Source organism: Octodon degus, unplaced genomic scaffold (genome assembly GCF_000260255.1).
Source record: "Octodon degus isolate 3935 unplaced genomic scaffold, OctDeg1.0 scaffold00122, whole genome shotgun sequence".
Classification (NCBI taxonomy): Eukaryota; Metazoa; Chordata; class Mammalia; order Rodentia; family Octodontidae; genus Octodon; species Octodon degus.
In genome coordinates, this window is record NW_004524698.1 from 6,842,735 (window position 1) to 6,851,920 (window position 9,186).

General features: G+C 50.2%; 1 pseudogene; it reads right to left on the reverse strand.

Moving 5' to 3' along the window:
• Nucleotides 1-3,931: 3,931 nt before the first annotated feature.
• The window catches only part of LOC101586833, a 22,829-nt pseudogene continuing 17,574 nt past the window's right edge, over nucleotides 3,932-9,186 (reverse strand).

Consider the following 9,186-nt stretch of genomic DNA (forward strand, 5'->3'; position numbering starts at 1 on the left):
AAAAAAAAAAAAAAAAAAAGTGTGAGCCAAGTCAGGGCTTGAACTCTAGGACTCGCAGCTTGCCTGATAAATTGGTGAGGGCTGGAAAAGTGACTAGTGATAGAGCACTTGCCTAAGAAACGCAAGGCCTGCATTCAGTTCCCAGTACGAAGAGGACTAGCAGGGAACCAATGGTCAAAGTTCTGACGACCTGTCCCCAAATTCCCCTACAGGCAGCAGGGATACAGGAGAAGGCTGCCGGGTTGAGCATGCCTGCAAGGACATTCTCTAGGCCCTGGTGAACCTGTCAGACCTTCAGAGGAGAGGGGAGACATGTTTGCCTTGGGTCTTAAGAAGACCCCTTTGTCTCTCCTACAGAGAATAGCATGGAGAAGTGGTAAATTTGAGTATAAAACCTGGGGGTCAGAGAGAGAGAGAGAGATGTAATAATCCAGAGTCTAAACTAAATCAAACAGCTTAAAGAAAACTATACTGCCAGACATCTTGCAATAAACATTTCTTAGCTCTGTTCCTCTCTTCTTTCTTCCTCCCCAGCTTGTTTTTCTTTTTAATTAATTGCTTTTCTTGGTACATTTTACGATGACATGATACCATTCACCATATGCTTTCATTTGTTGTTGAGGTAAGGTCCTGCTAAGTTGCCCAAGCTGATCTCACCCCTACATCCTCCTGCCTCACCGACCTGCCCACTTTGAAGCAAATTTAGCAGATGTCTGATGGTAGAAAAAGGCAGTGGAGAAGTGGCTGCGCTTGCCCATGTTGTTGACCTCCAAGTCTGCCATGAGAGCAGCGACAGCACCTTAGAGGCAGCAGGCTGCCCCAGGAAGGGGATGGTCTTAGGACTAGCAGAGAGCAGCAGCAGGTTTTTGTGTGTCCACAAGAGGTTGGGAATACCCCAGTCCCCTGACCCACATGGGTACACACAGAAACATGCAGAGGTTAATAGACCATGGGTCTCAGCACATAATATTTGTTCAAATAATATTTCCAACACAATTGGTTATTTTAAAAAATACTTATATTCAAGAGCCTCAGAACTGGCAGGTGTGGCTAGAAAGATTCCTGCTGCATCCGGCCATCAATGGGACTGGAGCGCCTTCAGGGTCAGGTGGTCTTCCTGTGAGAAAGACTCCTCCTTGACTTGAGTGGACAGGCCAGGTTTCTTCACAGTGCCTGTGAATGGGATGAGAAACACTGTGGTTTGGCCCTTGGCAGAGGACCAGGGCCATGAAAACCCATCACACCAGTGGATGGCAGGTGATCCCGGAGTCCTGCAACCCTTTTCCCTGCTTCCCTCCTTCCAGGAGCATTTCCCAAACTGCTGCATGTGCCTGTCGTGTGTTCCCCCAAAAGCTTACAAGTCCTCACTGATAGGTTATGCCCAAGTACAGACTGCTAAGTTATCATGGCCCTGATCCAACACGTCTGAATCCCCAATTCAACAGCTTATCTCCCCAATGACCACTTCCTCCTCCTTCCCCACTCCAGCCCTGGGTACAACTTCTTTTGACCTTTCCCGCCCACACAAGGGAGCCTCCAATCAGCTCCTTATATGTCACTAAACCCACCCCTCAAGCTCCGCCCCCAGCAAAAGTCCATGAAGCCTCAGGCACCGTGTGTCAGGTCAGAAGACCTGCCCATCTCCTTGACCTAGGTCCTCTCCATGTGTTTAGTGCTAATAAAGGCTTCCCTTCCCCAATTGCTGCTTTTCTACTGCACCACCCTCACCATCACTGCTGCCTCTAAAACCTACCTCCCACAGGTGACCAGCTGTGCACCAGAAACCAGAAAATCTGCGAATGCCAAAAATAGTCAACGAATAAGTTATATATTCAGAGAATGCAGAGGTGACAAAAGACCCATCCTGTAGGGAAGGTGGCAAATTTGGATACCCACAGAAAAGAAGGGGCAATTGCAGCAGAAACAAGAGCCAAGGAACACCAGCCACAACCAGTGAGGAATGGGGAATGGGTTGGACAGCAGGTGGGCTTTGACCTCCACACTTGAGAATGTGGTCCTCCAGGCTGCAGGAACTCTAGGCCTTGAAAAGGGTTTTTGTCTACGTTAGTAGGAATGGAATGGGATAAGCCTAGAGCAGAAAGATTTGTCTGAATGTCAGGTGAACTATGCGTGGTGGTGCATGCCTGAAGTCCTAGCACTCCAGAGCTGGAGGCAGGAGTATGTTTTTTAGTTCCAGGCCTACCTGGGCTCCATAGTGAGTTCAAAGCCATCCTGAACAACAAAGTGAGATGCTGTCTTAAAACAACAACAAAAAATGATGGGCGTGTGGCACACACCTGTAATCCTAGCATTTGGGAGCCTAAAGCAGGAGAATTGCTGCAAATTGAGGCCAGACTGGACTACACATAATGAGTCCAAGGCTAACCTGGACTACACAGGAAGACCCTGTCTCTAACAAAAACAAAGAATCCACAAAGCACACAAAAACCACCTGAAGGTCAGGTGCAGGCTGAGAAGCAGAAGAATGAGGTTCAGTGATAAGGAAATGAGTGACCCTCCTGAAAAGTCCAGGCCATACTACACCAGTACTAAAGTAAAAGGTGGGCCAACAGGGTCCAGCCCTCTCACCTGAGCGAGATAGCTCTTGAAGGATTCAGAAAGAAAGGTAGATTTTCAGGCATGGTATTACACACCAGTAGTGCAAGAACTCCACAGATTAAAAAAGGAGGATGTGCAAGCTCAGGGATGGCCTGTGCTACATAGTGAGTTGAAATCCATCCTGAGCTTGAAAGTAAGACCATGTCTCAAAAAAGACAAACAAAATAGAAGGGTAGCCTGTGGAGACAGCTCCTCCTTGGAAGAGGTACATGAGGTGAGAGCAAGGAATACATCTTGGTGGACATTACTGGGGAGAACAGGAAAGTCCTCCCATCTGTCACAGACCTAAGGAAAGGCACAGGAAGTGGCTCCACAATGTGGAGAGATGGGGGCCTGGTATAATGAGGTTAAACTGAGGACCAACAAGGTTGGCCTGTAAGGTGGTGCCCACAGGGCCCAAACAGATGGCACCTGTTTTGAGAGCAAGGCAAGAAGCCTTTCCTACCTTGTTGCCCTGCAGGGTCTCCAGGCTCAGCCTAAGTCTGGCAGTGGGTGGGCCCTGAGTGGGTAAACTGGAGGAAGTTGACTGCCGCCCAGGCAGGGGACAGCTTGAGAAGGAGGCCAGTGGGAGGCAGGAAGAAGGCTGGGCTGAGGCCTCCTCTCACCCTAGACTGGGCAAGACCAAGTGAACTGTGCAGATGCCCTAGTAGGCACAGGGATGGTGAGAGGACAAGACTTCTCTGCCCTCCTCTGTGGACACTGGGCCACCATACTCCACCAGAAGCCTGTTCCCTCTGGGCTGTTCACAGCAGCCTGGGTTACCTAGAGCAACCAGAGAAGAGGAACTGAGATCAGGCCCATCCTGGTGCTCTGGCTGAGAAGGTCCTCTGATGCCTGTTTATTAGCACAAAATCCTCATACCTTCTTCCTGCTCAACTGCTTCCCCATAACCCAGTGCTTCTAACTGGGTGGGTGTCACTGGCTTCCCTCTCCTAGCACCCAGCTGTTCCTGAGCAGGGAAGGGCCTACTCTGCATGGAAGGGCTTATACCTCCAACATCAGGCTGGAAGAATTGGAGGTTGGGGCACAGCCAAGGTCAAGCCAAGGAGGGGTCACCACCTGGGAGGAACCTTCAGTGTAAGCCACTGAGACTGTCAGATGGACAGACCCAAGAAGTGGCCACCTCAAGCTGTGAAATTCCATATTGCTAACCTCCCTTGCCTACAAGGATCTCCCCAGCACTCCTCAGCCTTGCCTCTCCCACAACCTGGCTCCTAGCAGCCATCCCCGAGCCCTGAGGAGAATGATGCTGGCCTACACTGGGGACAGGCCCCAGGGATTCCTGGCTCAGCAAGGTCCCTGCCCAGCTGGCTCACCTGAAGCACCAGCGCTCGTTGGGGCTTCCATCTGGCCTAGTGCCCACCTCCAGCAGAACACCGGGCCATTTCTTCTTCCTCCTGAAGCACCAGTAGCCATTTTCCATCTCCAGGACACAGATGGCTTTCTAGGGACAGAGGGCGCATCAGACAGAGCATTGCAGGACCCTGCCTGAAGGAAGAGGCACACAGGGCAAGGGGAACAAGAAAACACCCCCCAGGACTCTAGACCATGACTCAAAGTGCACTCCGCATGTGGACGCAGGCCAGCCCTAACATCTGATCATCTGTATGGTGTAGACCCCTGAATCTCTGAATTTCAGTTTCCCTATTTGTAGATCTAGGATATTGCAACTCAAAAACGGTTGTTGGGAGCTCAGTACACAAGCAGTGCTGGACTGCAACCTGCTCTTAAATCTATTCAAGCCCCAGAACTCTGCACCATCGTGGAGAGAACTTTATGGGCTCTACCTGCGTGTAAGCCTGGTGCTCGCACACAGGTCCCAGGGAGTGCACTGTTTGAAGATGAGGCCAGCAAGGCTCAGAGAAGACCAAAACATTGCTGAAGGCTCCAAGGAGCTGGCCACCTCATCAGCCTCCCACGGGATGCTGTCCCTGCTCCAGCTGCCTAGTAACCACTTGATCCTTCGTTGGGCAAGATGAAGCTAGTGCTTCCACTCTAGGTGAGTGTCAGCTCAGTGTCCGTGGTCTCCCAGCCTAGGATTTTACACCCTGACTGCCTTCTTCACCTTAGAGGAATTTTTGGTGTGCGAAGAGGACAGAAATAGTGTCCCATGAGGGCAGGGAAGGGCTTTTTCTTATGCACCACCTAAAACTGTGCCTGGATGATACACAGGAAGTACACAATGCCAGGCACACTGCCATGTGAATCTCTGGAGGCTGAGGCAGAAGGATTATAAGTTCAAGTCTAACCTTGACAATTTACTGAGCCCCTGTCTCCAAAAATGAAAAGAGCACAGCACTCCTTGCCTTCAACCCCCAGTACCCCTCCCCTGCAAGAAAAAGGAATCCTCAATAGCAATATTTGCAAAAATATAAATAACTAACACAGTGCACACCTATTAAGTGATAGGCACTGTGCTGGGCAAGGCACATGCACAAGCACATCCAATTTTCACAAAAACCCTAAGAAACAAGGAATGGGTAGAGGAGTCTGTGCAGTGGTCCTGCTGAGCTGAGCCAACTCCGCAGGGTGCCCAAGCCCAGGCCCTGGTTTGGGCTGAGCTTAGCAGAGAGCCAAGGATGCTCCTCAGACCCAGAAGGCAGAGGGAATGGAGGAGGAGTGGAGGAGAGGGGAAGCCTTGCTGTGCACCTGCAGCTTCCATGTGCTCCAGCTGTCAGTGGCAACACTGTTGACAGTCTCACTCAGGCAGGCCATGAGCTTGAGCAGCAGGACATAGGTGGGCACAACATAGGCCAGCAGCAGGATCAGCACCACCCCAGGGAACACAGTCTCTCCTGAAAGGCTAGCTAACCATTGCCAATGGGGAACTTGAAGAGCTCCAACATAGCACCCAGGATGTTCCTGTAGGGGGCCACCTTGTCCTCCTCTCCCATCCCAGGCTGTGAGGGCTCTGTGTCATTGATGCTTGCAGGGTGTTTGGACACGTGGGCCTCCTGCCTGAGGCTCACCAGGTCTGTGGAAGGACAGAGACGTCACTCAACCAGTAGGACCAACAGCAGCCTTGAGGGTATATGTGGTAGGAAGGGAATAAGCAGAGGCCTGAGAGAGGCTTTACCTATAGCGGAAGCTGAAAAGGAAGACTGAGAAGACCAGCAGGAAGCGGGGAAGATCCCTCCAGAAAACCTGGAATATACAGAACATGAGCTGGGCTGGGTGCTGGGTCACCATACATGACCCCCAGACCCAGAACTGAGTACAATTCCCATTGTGCAGCCATACATGTATAAGGTGCTTACAGTGAATGTTTAAGGTTTTGAAAAAACTATTAAAATTAAAAATACATTACCGTTAATCTCCTTGAAATTCCTGTCCCTTACTTTCAACACACATATCCAGTTGTTCTTGCCACTGTCTGAATCAGTCATGGAAATCTTTTGTGAGTGGCTTTATAAGGTGTGACCAAAAAAATACTGTGAATGCTACTGCCAAAGAGCATGTAACAGATGGCCTTGGTGGCATGCCTGCAATCACAGCACTGGGGAGGCTGAGGCAGCAGGCTTTGGGACGTTCTTGGCCAGCCTAGACTATATAGTGAGCTCAAAGCTGACCTGAACTACAGAGCAGGACCCTGCCTCCAAAACACAAAAGGCGCGTGCAGCAGGAAGCCAAGCTTCTAAAATTAGTATAGGGTGCCATCATCAAGCATTTTTCACCCGATCTGGAACCGTGTGCCTGCTGGCTCTCACACAAAATAACTGTTAAAGGGAATTTTTAAAATTTATGTAGGGCACTGAAAACAGATACTTGTAGCTTGGTGGCCCACCCCTGTAATCCTAGCATTTAGGAGGCTGTGGCAGGAGGATCATTGCAAATTTGATGCTAGCCTGAAATTCATAGTGAGCTTATGGCCAGGCTGGACTACAAAGAACCAATCTCAAAACAAAAAGCGGATTGCAAAATTTATAGGTCTATCATACTGATAGCAGCACTATTAATAAAAGTACCTCCATATCAAAGAATGGAAGCAACAAGTGTCCATCCATGCATGAATTAACCTACAAAATGTGGTGTACCTATGCAATAAAATATTCAAATTGATTTATTTATTTATTTATTTGTATATATTTGCTGCAAGGTCTCACTTTGCACCTCGACTCACAATGAGCCTCCTGTTTTCAGCCTCTGTAGCACTGGGATTGCAGGCATGTGCCACCATGCCCAGTCTCAGCAGCCAGCTAGTCTCACCTGGGGGCAGGCCCATGGGGTTTATGCTGGGATTAGAACCCAGTCACTGGGCTTGCCTAAGGAGGTACTTAGTCTGCTGAGCTATCTCACCAGCCCAAAATATTCAAATTTAAAAGAAACTACATGTGTCACATACTGCAGCATAAATAAACCTTAACGATATTGTGGTAAGTGAAATATACCAGTCAGTGCGCAAATACTACTGGACTCCCTTACATGAAGTTTCTACAGCCAGTAAGTCATGAGATAGAAATTAGATTGGGGTTCCCACCCTGAGAAAAGGAGAAATGGAGAGTTCAAATCATGTCAAGTTTGTTTATGAAGATGAAACAGTTTTGGATAAACTTGACGACGATAACACTGGGGATGAATTTCACACCTCTTAAACACACACTCAAAATGGTAAAACAAGGGCTGGCCAAATAGCTCAGCAGATTAAAGTGCATGCTTAGCCGAAAACAGGGGCTAGGGTTTGATCCCTGGGTCTGCCATGCCACCGCTCCCACCCCCTGGGTGTGCTGAGACGCCGACTGAGACTGGGCTTGGTGGCAGGCACCTGTAATCCTGGCACTTGGGAGGCTCTAACCAAGAGGACACCTGTGAGTCTCCTCTTTGTGGTGAGACCCTGTATCCCCTGTATCCCCTGTACTAAAAGGAAAAAAAAATAGTAAAACAAATACCTAGTTTTTCTTTGGAACAGGGTCTTCCTATGTACTTCAAGCTGGCTCAAAATTGCAGCAGTGCTCCTACGTCAGGCTCCTGTGGGCTACGCTCTTGAGCCCTCCTCATGGACAATCTGACCCTACTGCCACCTTCCTCTCCTCCACTCTGCCTCACTCTCCCCAGCTACTTGGCCTCTTGGCTGTCTGCCCCATGCTCAGTTTGTCCTGGCTGGTGATCTTCATCTTTATGATCCCTCTGGAGGATGCTTCCTCTGGGACCTTGTCCTTGACTCTTGAGTATGTCGTTCATTCCATCTCCACTTAGACATCATCTCTTTGGGAGGCTTTCTCTCTCCAAGCACCCTCTACCTCATTTGGCCTCCATCACATTGTCCATCTGTTTTTCTTTGTAGATTTTAGCAGTGGCACTGTTGTCATTTGTTCACTGAGTGTTTTTGTTTACCCCCCAAACATCAGCCTGAGGAGAGCAAGCACTTGTCTCCTGCTCACTGTAGTTACTACTGGACACTTACAACTGGTTCTGAGGGTCCCTGTTCCTCCTCTAGCCTCAGGTTCATCAGCTGAACACAGCCAGGAGGCCGGGTGGCCGCTGCAGCTTCCTGGCCACCGCCTGCCCCAGCAAGGGCTGCTGCTGGCCTACCATGGGCACTCCTTGAACATTTGCAGATTAAATGGATGGGTGCTCATGCCCTCATCTCTGGGGCACAGGCATGCAAGTGAGCATATCCTCTGCTTCCCTGCAAAGAAGGGAGCTCACAGAAGCACATGCTCCTGTGTCTGTGAGTCTGTGTCTGTGTGTCCATCTACACCATGTAGTGCTTACACGAGCATCTGGTGAGTGGCAGGCAGCAGGCATGCTCAGGCCCTCCTCTGCCCAGCTTGGCCATGGAGGAAGACTCCTGCTTCCTGGGGCCACGGGGAGTCTATGGGGATGTGGGACCCTGTCCAACCCATCTCCATCTCTTACCTTCTGGATCATGACACTGTAGATGCCGTGTACTGTAAGCCCCGTGTATATTAAAGCAGGTTCAGCCAGCCCAGCCCCAGCAAGGACACAAGCAGGGGCAGGTACCACTCAATGGCCATGAAACACAAGACCTGGGATAGCACCGTGAGCAGGGCCTAGAACAGGCTCTATGGGGCAGGGTTCCAGTCAGCTCCCAGGCCACACTTGCCAGTACCCCCAAACTCCTGCTGGCCAACACAAACCACCCCTGCAGCTTCCATGATGGTTTGAAAAGTCCTGCCTTTGGGATTGAACCAAAGCACAGCTGGACACATTATTCAACCTTTGTGGGCCTCAGTTTCCTCTCCTATCAGGCATAATAACAGTTACCCCTGGCTCCCAGTGCTTTCAGAATTAAGTGAGAGAGCTACATGCAAAGTGCCAAGGCTCCACAGGTGTGCCACGAGTGCTTGGTAAAGGCAGGCATCACAATCACGGGCCACTAGCGCAAGAGTGGGACAGGATCCCAGCTGGATAGCAGCCAGGACTTCAGGTCTGGCCAGTGCTCAGGTCCTGACCCTCTGGAACACGCTGGCCCCTGTGTTACTTCCTCTAAAGCCAACTTGGTGGCCTCTTCCATAACTACCTCTCCCAGGCCTCAGAGACAGTGGGGAGGAGAAATGGGAGCCCACATACAAGAGGATTTCAAAGTAGCTGTCCACAAATGAGATC